Here is a 12,321-nt window from a genome sequence, read left to right as displayed (position 1 = left end):
GATTTTTGGATGGAAGCTACTTATGTTTTATTGTGTATTGTGTGGATGCAGATTCTGGATTCTCACATTCCTGCAGTGCAGCAACGTGTCCCCAAGTGGAGCCAGATGTTGACCACTACGTGTCAACTTCCCATAGTAGTACACCCGCTTTTCTTCGCAAAAGTGATAGCACTTGATTGATGTGTCCGTGCCATTCGACAGTCATTGTCGACTTGATCAATTTATGTTGTAAACCTAGTCTGCATGTGTGAATTGTAAATAATCTTAGTAGAGTTAAGTCATGTATGTAAATTGCCTAGGTGGACCTAATTTTCTAGTGATAATCTACGTTCCGGAAGGTTTTTTGTCTCACTGATCCATGATCGGCAGAGTTTTCCTTCAGCCTAACCCCAAAGCCGGAATGAATTTTGTCATTAGAATCTTAGAGGAATCCTAGTGTGTTGATCTGTTAGATTATATTTGGTCGCAGAACTGGGTGGTCTATGAGGGTTTATGTCAAATGGGTTTTCCCCTTTGAGATGTAAAATTGTAAAAGTCATGATGTAAAGTGTCTTGAGGGTTAGAAAATGTTTTAATCCCCTCATAAGTCCTAAGTCCTAGGTCCTAGGTGATTTTTCCAAAGGCTAAGTTCGAGGATCCAAAAATAAAAATTAAAAAATTTAAAAAATTAATTAATTAAAAAAATTTAAAAAAGGAACATATATATAAAAGATATAAAAAAAAATAAAAAAATAAATAATAATAAAAAAATAAATAAAAATAATAAAATAAAATAAAAACTTAAAAAATAATAAAATAATAATATTTTTGAGTAAATAAATGCAGAATTTCAATTTTTTAATGCATTAAAAATTCGACGGATGAGATTAAGAGATATCTTGATCCTCATCAATGGTCGAGATCACTTTAACATGGATCACTCGAACTAGCCATTGGGAATTTTTCCTTTAAATAGGGTGCTAGGGGTCATTTGAGATCAGATTGGATCTAAGAGTCTGGTGCTAAAGAAAGCTCTCTTGTAGTCATTTTTTGTGCAATAAAGGAAGACTTTGGGGTTAAAAATCTTGCTGGTGTTACTATTCTGGAAATGCTGTAAGATTGTTTTATTTTTCTGCATAATTTTATTTTCAGCCATTGAGGATAGCTTAATGAAGATTGATCTAGGCACAGGTATCTTGTTTGATCTTTGGGGTTTGAATGATAGTTTAGATTCTGAAATATAGTGGTAGGTATCTCCATTTGATCTGGGTTTCACTATTGTTTTTTCCCTCTATGTTAATAGTTGATTTTAAGCTGTGCAAGAAATCTTTTTTTCAGATTGCCGGGCGTTAGGAGAAGTTCTCGGCTGAACCAGCCAACTCCCGGATTGTGTTTTCTGAAAGAGCCCAGCCAGTTCTTGATCCCGGGCTTATCATTTGAAATTTTTTATGAATGTATGCAGGGTTTTCTGAAGTATCTCACATTAAGTTTAAAATTCTAAAAATATCACTGTGGATTATTGACATATCTGGCTGCTTAAGAGTCGAAAATCAGTAAATACTGTAATTATTTAGCTGGATTTTTTAGGGTTTTTAGGGTTTCATTTATTTTTTGCATTCTCAGGTTCTGGTTGTTTGTTTCCTTTGTCTTCAGGTTGCAGGTACAGGTCTTTTTTGAAAATTTTGCAGGGATAATCTTCAACGGATTCTTAAATTTTTTGAGGGAATTTGAGGGTTTATCAGAGCTGCCTGCTGCTCAGGGTTTCATTTTACTGAAAATTTTCAAATTCTTTTTATCACAGCTCTTGGATTGCTGCCAAGTCTCAAGCAGTTGTATATATAGCAGTGATCCTCTCGCTGTCCACTCAGTCATCTTTGTTAGCAGCTATCACTCATCGCATTGTCCACCTGCTTGCTCCATCGATTATTCTCACGCCGTCCAAGCCTTCAACCTGCAAAAAACATAAAAAAAAAATTAAAAAAAAACTGAAACCCTCACGTTGCTTTTTATCCTCATGCAGCTCGCTCATCTCTCCTCAGATCCTGTATGCTGCTCTGTTACCCACGCATCAATCCATTTTCTCAGCCACCACCTTTCACGCAGCCATCTCCACGCATTGCCACTGAAACTCCCTTTCACTACATCCATCCTCCTCTGCGGCTGTTGTGAGTCCCTCATCCCGCTGCCATTCCCGCTCCACGCTGCCCATCTGCAGCCAAAACACCCATTATCCACGCATTTTTTTTACATATCCCTACAAGCATTCTGCTCCTCCCTATGCCGTTTCAACCCTTGGACCTGCTATACATCCTCTCTTCGCACTCCTCACTCTCATATCCCTTCCCTTCCACAGCCGCCTCAGATCCGTCCATCATTGCTGCAAACTCGTCAAGGTGCCATTCCATAGCGGCTGCCATAACCTCTGCGTGCTCCTCGCTGTGTATATCCTCCAACCTGCATACTAACAACAACAAGCAAACAAAAAAGAATTGATTTTCATGTTTAGCGTAGGTTTTTCTGTCATGATATGTGCATATGCGTTGATTTAATTTAGGTCTTAATGTTAGAATTAAATTTTTGTTATGTTTTGGTTCTAATTTCATTTCAATTCAGTTTTATTTTTGTTTTAAAATTTTTAACTTGGGACTTTATCAATAAAAAAAAAAATCTCATAAAAAATAAAATAACAAAATAAATAAAAAATTCCTATTTCCTTTTTTTTGTTCGTTTAGTATTAAATTTCAAAAAGTTAGAATTAGATTTAGAATTAGAGTTAAGCTTATTTTTTATTTCTCTTTTAATTTAATTTAGTTTAAGCTTTAGTTTTAATTTAGTTAGTTTTATTTAAAGTTAGATCTTAATCATAAAATAAAAATTAAAAAAAAATAAAAATAATAATAAAATCATAAAAATTAGAAAATAGGTTTTTGTTTTAGATTTTTTATTTAGGTTTAAGTTTGTTTAACGTAGTTTCTTTTGTTTATTTTATTTTATTTTTATATTTTTTTGAATAAATTCAAATTTAGTATCATTCCATTTTAAATTTTGATCAAAAGAAAAATAAAAATAGAAAAATATAAAATATAAAAAGAGATAAAAAAAAATTCCTTTTTTTTAGACTTTAGTTAGCATTTTAGTTTTGTTTAATTTTTAGATTTAAAAAAATAAAAAATAAAAAATTTATTTTATGGTTTTAGATCAGATTTTAATTTAGGATTTCAATTTTGATTTTTTTTTAGCTTAGAATCATAAAAAATATTTAAAAATTAAAATATTTTGGAAAGGCTTAGCTAAAAATTGAAAAAGGATTTTGTTGTCTTCTTGTGATATTTTTCTATAGCTAAGTGCACTTAATGTTTATTTATAAGTTGGCTATGTGAAAGTGGTGGCGGCCAACATTTAAATTTTATGATCTTTTAAAGCATTTAATTTTTTTTGAAGTTTAATTGCTGGATCATCGTTAAGGCATTGTGCATTTGTTGAATATCTTGTATTTTGATGATGAACGATTGTTAATGATTTCATATTTTTGCAGCATTCGACAAATAATCGTTTCATCATTTATTTCATAAGGCACTGGTCTATAAACTTAATAAAATCAATTTAGTGCTTGTTTTCCCCTTCATGTCTCCCAACCCAACTGGTCCATAGTTGGTCATCCATTGTCCCATAGGGTCTACCCCCCTTAGCCGCGGGTGACAGGCTTAAATGGAGAGATCGGGGATCAAGGTGACAGCCCCCGGTCTGAGCGTTGTCGTGACAATCTGTGCGACAACAAGCCTCAGGAAAGTTAGAGATCCCTGGTTTCGAAAGAGTCCAAATCAAGTCTAAGGGGAAAGGAGTTAAAGAAGAAGAATCTGAGTCAGTTAAAGAATTGACCCAATTAATGAAAGAATTGAAGGTTGAACATGTCAGATAGATAAGCGAGATGCAAAATCAACTAATACAAATGAAAAGGCCCCGAATGCAGAGTATGCTGCCTAGAAATAATAATAACAACAAGGGTAACAACAATAATCCATGGCCAAGAAGAAATCGACCAAATGATCAAAGGTCTCGTACACCGCTTGAGTCTGCTAATGTGATTGATGAACCTTTTCCTTTTTTTAGACCTTATGAGACTTTCAATGAAGAGAATACATGTGCCTTTGCTAGAAGAATCTTGGAGGAAAGTCGAAACCAAGAAGATCATAATGCAAGTCAAGATAACTCCCAAGGAAAGTCGATGTGCCAATACGATATCTTCAAATTTCGCCATCAACACCTTCAATGAACAAAAAAACCCCATTACTCAAGCATATAGTGAGAAGCCATCTCAGGAGAAGATTCTGGAACTTGCAAAAAGTAAAGGTTATACCCGGAGAGGTAAGGATCAGAGTCAAAATACACAAGTTCCATCCGAAAGGTATAAGTCGGGATTAAAGGTAGATTGGGCAACATGGATCAATAACGTTAAGATGTCATTTCCAGTCTTCGAATTGCTGAAGATTCCATCACAAAGAGATTCATTTTTTAAAGCCTTAGGCATTGCTTAACAAGAAAGATTTGATACTCAACCTAAAGATGAAGAAATCAAGTTAAAGGACTTCAACTTCTATATGACTAATGAAGACCATGAACCTTTCTTCTTGACATTGGACATAAATGATCGTTTGCTCCATAATTGCATGCTTGACTTTGGTGCATCTACAAATGTTATGACTAAGAAAGTTATGGAACAGTTGAACTTAAGAATATCTAAACCTTATCATAACATTTGCTTAATGGATTCTAGAAAAGTTGAAGTTCTTGGTGTGGTTAAAGATCTATAGGCTGCATTAGCTGATTACCCATACAGGAACATCACCATGGACACATCTGTAATTGACGCGTCAAATGTGTGGGGAATGCTTCTTTCTAGGAACTTTGCAGCTGATCTTGGTGGTTCTATTCAAATGGATCTATCTTACGTCACTATTCAAGCAGTATCAGGTGGCATGGTCAAATTATACAGAGAAGTAGAGAGAAGATATCATGTGGAAGTTCCAAAGAAATTGGAAAAATGGTGAGCGTTGTCGTGACAATCTGTGCGAGTTAGAAATTTTCTAGCCGTCTGTCACTTTTCTTCATTACACTGCCCATCCCCTCCTCTGAGTAGAAAGAGAAACAAATTTTAGTTGGACAGAGATATGCAACACAATGATGAGCAGTTACATCGACCAAAGAGGGCCAAATTTCAGCAAGGGATATCTGATAAGCAACTTATTAATCTACTAATCAGTCAAGAAATGCATAGGATTGATCCACATCGATGACATTTGATGCCATAGGGCATCGTTTTGTATAATATGTCTAACCGTACTCATTTTTATTTCATGTCATTAGATAGTTTTATTTCACACATTTATATTATGTCTTTTATGTTTCAGTTTGCTAGAGTAGAATTTTCTATTCCAGTGACATTTATTATGTATAGATGATGATTTCGATTTTGAGTGGATATCTATTTGGACTTTTGTTTTCTTGGATGCAAGATTCTGGGGTTCTCACATTACTTTTTGAATCGACGTGTCCCCATATGGAGCCAAATGTTGCACAATTTTTTTGAAAGCTGTAAGGAAGCAGAAGTACCAATTTTTTCAATAGGAACAAATCATCTATCAACAGTTTAAGTGTCATTATAGACCCATTCTGCAAGTTATGTAATATAAATGATGCTAGTAAGACTGTGAATGTATGTAAAAACCTAGGCAAGCTTATTATTTTGGCGAGAGTTTCATCCTTGGAGGTTTTTATGTCTCACTTTCATTTATGTTTCTAAACACAGATGGTCGACAAAGTTTTTCTCTCCAACCTCACCCTAAAGCTAGGGTGGAATTCTTCGTCAAAGTCATAGGTGAGTCCTAATGTTCTAGTCGAGTCTTATGTAAAAGTGATTTGGGAATAATTTAAACTGGTTGACTAAATTATTTTATTACAAATCACTTGGTCTACTAGATCATATTGTGTCACAGATTGAGTATGCAATTTGAGGGTCTAAGCCGAACAGGTATTCCCCTTTGAGGGTTGAATTGTAAAAAATCTCATGTAAAAAATATTTTAATGCATGGTCCCTCATACTAAGACACCATGGTTAAAATATTAGAGGGTGGAAAAAACATTAAATCCTCTCAAGTGTCAATTAATTAATTTTTCTGAAAAAAATTAAATCCTAAGCTAGAAAATTAATTAATTAGAGTCAAGTTAAAATGTCTTAGGAAAATTAAATTCTCTGAGTGGGAAATTTGTGGGTATCAAAAGAATTAATTTTTGGAGATCAGACCCTTGGACCTTGGTGGTTAAATCAAAGTCATTTTTTTGAGGAAGTCAGCTCAAAATAATTAATTTTGAGCTAATAAAAAGAGAATTAAATGAGAAATTCGAAAATTCCTCAAAAATAGAATTTCAATGGCTAAGAGTAAAAGATGATCAAGTGTTTTTCGACGGCCGAGATTATTTTGACAAGGATCAAGCAAACTAGCCATTGTTTTTCCACTTGGAGGATCTATCTATAAATTAGAGAGTCATTTGAGTCTCTAACCATCTAATTTCTGGCTAAGAAATTGCTGCTGAAGCATTGATGCAACTCTATTGTCCCGTTGGGAACTTTTATTTCGATCATAGTAAAGATTTTGGGGTGTAGTTCAAGGTGTTTAGTGTTCATTGATTTGCGGTATGCATTGGCTACAAACTTTCCTATGTTGTGTTGGTACCCCAGTCCTTGGTCTCCAAGTTCACAAACTGTGGGCATGAACTGACTTTGTTTGGATCTTAAATATTTATGTGGTTCATCTAAACTTCGCTAAGGCTATAGTATGCATTGGCTTTCTATTTTTTTTTTCTCAAAATTTATTTTAAAACCCTTGTATATTTGTAAAATAATTTTGTTAATTACTTTGTAAATTATTTTTGCTAATCGAGGTTTTGAGATTTTGTATATATTTGGGGTTTTGTGTGTTTGTGAATTTGTTTGTGCAAGCGAAAGCAAGAGAAGAAGCTGGAATAGAGCTAGATCTAGTCCCTTCAGGGGAAGATTTAGTTTCTATAATTTTTGGCAGAGCCAACCATTAGAAAATTTGTAGGAAATAAATTTTTCAAAAGCTAGGGTTTCGAATTTTAGGCCTCCTAGGGCCAACGTCCTCCTCCTCTTGGTCTGCGTCAACGATCCAACCCTTTGCGTCTTCATTTCAACCCTTTTTAGGGTAGGTCATACCCTCTAGGGCCTCGACGTCCCTTTCTTGGCCCTGTGTAAGGGTCGTTAGACCTTGGAAGGCCTAGACGTAGGCCTAGGAGGGCTCGACTGGCCTCCTTTGCCTCAAATGACTGCCTTTTGGGCTAATCGTGGCCCTTTAGGGCCTTAAATTGCCCTCTAGGTCCCTACGTCAAGCCCTTTAGGGCTTTTTCCCTCTAGTGTTAACCTTTCTTGGTTTCCTCCTTCCTCCTGTGCCCTCTATTTGGCCTCCTAGCCCCTTTTTCCCTCAACGCTAGCCTTACTGGGCCTAGTGTTGGTTCTATTTGGTCCTAGCTTGCCCTAAATCCATCTCTGAATTTTCTGGATTGAATACTTGGTGATTTTGCAGGATTTTGGTCTAATTTTTTTTATTTTTTGGTGGCAAGCTCATCCTAAAGTTTCAACAAATTTGGACCAAGAGATCTTCAAGACATTGGGCCTAGGGTTTTCTCTCTAAACCCTAGTTTTTTCATTGCTTTTCTACTGTTGTAAATTTTGTATTATAACAATGATATAAGTGCCTTAAAATCATACTAAGTTGGTCAAAATATCTCAGAAATATTAATTTTTTTTCTCAAAATTTGGCCAATTGGGCATCAAAGATTTAGCCTAGATCTAAAATTTTTCTGCAATTTTCTTTGTAAATCATTGAATCAGATATGTAATTTTCTGAATAATTCACCTAAAAAGGTTCAAAAACTATTTTTTTTCAGTTTTGACAAATTTTTCCTTGTTTTGGGCATATTTGGCACTTGTTGTAGCATCATTAACTCACTGATTTGCTGATTTGTTTACTGCTGTAACAAGATATATCAGATCTAGTCTAATTCTGAAAATTGCATTTCAAGTGAGCTAAATTCATTGTTTCACTTTGGCAAGTTGTTGGACAGTTTAGCAATCAAATCCAGTTGCTTTAGGCTTGGCATATCTTGGGTTTAAATTGATTTCCTTACTACTGCTATAAGTATCTTACTACTGTCATATCATTCACTTATTGCTTATTAAGAGGTCATTGGAACATAAATTGCACAAGTGCTTTCATATTGGTACATTCTATTATTTCTTGTTCTTAACATTGATATTGTGGAGGTGGCTAACAATGTGTTTTCCTTGTGAGTTTATATGCTATAAAGTTCAATGTTCACATCTAATAAGCTCACTCACTAAAAACACTCTAATCATAACTTTTCTAAATATTAATTTTTAGCACTTAACATCTAATTGACATTGTGATATTGGCATAAGAACATCTTGAATAATTGTTATTGGCATCTTGCGGATAGGTGCTCTAAGTTCTTTTACTTATATCATTGGTTCTAGTATCTTGTGGATTCATTTTTTATTAACACTTGTATCCTTAAACACTTATCTTGTTTTAAGATTGTCTTCTAATTGTTGTTAAGTACTGTTGTCATAAAGAGTAATAATAACTTAAGCCCTTAAACGCTTGAACAATCTTAACTCAGGTGACCTCACTCATAATCATTGCATAAGAAATCTAATCTTAGTTTTTCACTTAATAATTTAACTAACTTAACTCCAAGCATAAGCTTGGTTGATAGACTTCTAGGACAACCCTCTCTCATCTAGCTTGAGGGATTCAGCCTTTCTTAGTGGTTAACACAATGACCTTGCAGTGGCCAAAGCCATAGTCTCTGTAGCGCTGGAGGCACTAGGGGGTTGGAACACAGGGGGAGGTATCGTTAATCAGGCCACTGCCTGCTTTCCGTTGGCTTCCATCTCACAACCTGCTCTGAAGACTTCTTTTCAAAATAATTAAGAGAAAGGTTCAACTTAGATTAGGCATTTAATCTAAAATTAACCAAGATCCTTGCATTACACCTAGTTTTTAGGAGTTGCATCTTCATATAGGTTAGTTCATCATATAAGAGGCAGTTGTCCATCCGGTTACTTGGCTATAATTTCTAATAAGCAAGATGTTTTGACTCTATCAGACACTCGTCTCAATAATAAATCTAATCAAATCCTTAATCTTGCTAAATTCTACCAAGTAGCTAGGCCACTCGACTGTCTCCTGAACAAGTTGGTTCCCAATTTGTTTTCCTCCACCTCATTTCCATAGGGAATACCCCCCATAGCTTGCTGTCGAGAGACAGCTAGAACGGAGTGGGCGGGGATCAGAGTGACAACTCCCGCCCTGAGCAGTTGTTGCGGTGCCTATACAATCCGAGCGACAACATGAACTTCTGTGGAAGAGAAGGAAAATTTGATTAATCTATTGATTGAGTATTGTGATGTCTTAGCCTTTTCCTACGATGAACTCAAGGGTTACAAAAAAGATTTTATTGAGCACACTATTCGCTTGAATGATGAAGATTCTAAGCCATTTAAGCAAAAACTTAGGCAAATAAATCCTAAGATGGCCTCACTCGTTCTTAATGAGTCGCAGAAGATGCTTGCTACTGGTATTATTAGACAAACTCGACATTTTCCCTGGTGTTCAAACTTGGTGATTGTTAGAAAAAAGAATGGTACTATTAGACTATGTGTTGATTTCAAAAATCTTACCTTGGTTTGCAAAAAGGACAATTATCCTGTACCTAATATGGAAAATATGCTTCATGTTGAATTTTCTATTCGTTAGAAAATTAATCTGTATTCTGCTGGTTTATTTCTTCTACTTGTAAATTCTGAACAAGTTATTTAAAACATTTAAATACCGAAATAAACACAATACAATCACAACATCTACAGATTATCAATTGAAAGAAAACAAGCACACAAGTGACACCGTTATTTTTGGACAAATGTCCCTGGAAAAACCCAATGCGGGAAAACCGGTGCAGCTATTCTGAGGGTTTATTATTATGCAATATTTCCTTGAGTACAACTGGGTGCCTAACCGGCTCACCCGACAGAGAAAAATACACGGCAGCAATACCTCTATATTCGGAAAAATGTATTCAGAAAACCTGTCTTACGAAACCCTCTTTGACGACTCTGAACCTCAGTGCTGGCCTTTTTGGCCTCTGCGCCAGCCTCTTGCTGACCTGTGTCAGCCCTAGGACCCTCTGCATTAGCCCTTTGAGGCACTGAGCAACCTCTAGGACCCTCTGCGTCACTCTAGCAGCCTTTGTGTGGATGATGTAGCCCCTCTGGCCTTTGCGTGGCTTGAATTGGATGCTGCTATCGCTCTCTCTGCTTCTGGGCTGGTCTCTCAGTACTGTCTCTGCTTCTTTGTCAAATACTCACTGCCCCTCGCCGCTGATCACTGATTCACTTTTGCTTAGCAACCTCGCTCTAGCAAAATGAATGATTGATCACTCTGGTGTGTTCTCCAATTGATCCTCAAGCCTCTTCTTATACTTTTCTCGTTGGTCCTTCAACGACTGAGATTAAATCTCTAATCAATGGCTAAGATTAGATTTGGCTTGATCCATGACTTTTGGAACCTTCTAACCCAGTTTTATATCAATACCCATTAATATTTTATTGTTCCTAAGTTTAGACTTAGGAACTCCATTAAAAATATTAATTATTTTAATATCTCCCAAACCGGGTACAATCTGTCCAAACCATTTCTCGGTCTTGGAGATCTCATGTGCTTTAGCGTATCCGCTAATTTTCATGGCTAGAGCACATCCAATGCTACCCCAAATCAACACTTCAAATGATAACAAGATCCAGTATGATGTCATTATTGGATGGATACTTTGGCTATAATTAGGTCTGGGTTAAGGAGAAGGACCGTCATAAGACTACCTTCACTACAACTTGGGGAACTTTTGAATATCTCAGAATGTCTTTTGTGTTAACAAATGCAGGAGCCACTTTTCAGAGGGCTATGGATTATGCTTTCAAGGAATTAATTGGCAAAATCATTGAAATTTACCAAGATGATCTCACCATTTTCTCAAAAGATGGTAAAACTCATATAAATAATCTTAAGCAGGTTTTTGACTAGTGTTGAGAGTTTGGCATATTATTAAACCCCGCCAAATCTGTTTTTGGGGTAACTGAAGGAAAATTACTGGGTCACATCATTTCCAAAGAGGGTATCAAGATTGACCCTGAAAGGGTTGAAGCTATTCAACAGATTCCCTTGCCTCATAATCTTAAATCCATTCAATCTTTCCTAGGAAAAATAATTTTTCTGAGGAGATTCATTCCAAACTATGCGGAAATTGCTAAACCTATCCAATGTTTGCTAAATAAGGATGCAAAGTTTGTTTGGAAGGATGAAGGTAAAGAGGGATTTCAGGATATTAAAGATGCTATAGCTAAAGCTCTTGTCCTGGTCAACCCAGATTATTGAAAGGAATTTATGGTTTTTTCATTCGCATCCGAAGACACTATAACAAATGTTCTATTACAGAAAAACAAAGAGGGTCATGAGCAACCAATAACTTTCATGAGAAAATCCTTGCATAATTCAGAGTTGAATTACAACATTATGGAAAACAAGCTTATGCATTAGTCAAGTCCCTTAAGCATTTTAGAACATATGTGGGTTATTGCAAGATCATTGCCTTTGTTTCTTACTCTGCTATCAATGATATAATTACTCAAACCGATTGCATAGGAACTCGTGCTAGATGGGTGACTAAAATTCAGGAGTATGATCTTGAGATTAGACCAACCAAGCTTGTCAAAGGTTAAGAATTAATTCAGATGTTAACAGAAAGTAACGAGAAAGCTTTAGAGCCGGTCTGCCAGAATGAAATGGATGAGCCATCTACTTTCCCTGAGCTTCAGAAGTTGGAAAAAATCGAATGGTATAAGGACATCATTTATTATTTGACAAATCTGACATGTCCTCATCTCTTCGTAGCTCATAAAAGGAAGGCTCTCAGATTAAAGGCGTCTAAATATTGTATTTTAAAAGATGGACTTGGATCGAGAAATCCAAATGGAATAATACTCAGGTGCATTAATGAGGATGAAGCTAAGAAGCTTATCGCTGACTTCCATGCAGTATTTTGTGGGGGCCATTTTGCGGCGAAGACCACTGCCCACAATATTCTGCGTGTTGGATATTATTGGCCTACCATTTTCTCAGATGTGCATAAATTTGTCAAAAATTGCCAGAAGTGCCAACTTCGCATAGGAAAGTAGAAATTAACAGCCTTGCC

At 35.8% G+C, this 12,321-nt stretch overlaps 1 protein-coding gene across 5 annotated transcripts in view; it reads left to right on the top strand.

The window, feature by feature from the left end:
- LOC149238050 (ribosomal protein S5 domain protein) overlaps window positions 1-12,321 on the top strand; it is a 150,997-nt gene that overhangs the window by 119,657 nt on the left and 19,019 nt on the right. The window lies entirely within an intron of this gene.

The sequence above is a fragment of the Pinus tabuliformis genome, chromosome 8 (genome assembly GCF_031772625.1).
Source record: "Pinus tabuliformis cultivar Carrire ecotype Pingquan chromosome 8, CPIR1, whole genome shotgun sequence".
Lineage (NCBI taxonomy): Eukaryota > Viridiplantae > Streptophyta > Pinopsida > Pinales > Pinaceae > Pinus > Pinus tabuliformis.
Note: the sequence above shows the minus strand (reverse complement) of the source record. Positions and strands in the feature narration are given on the sequence as shown.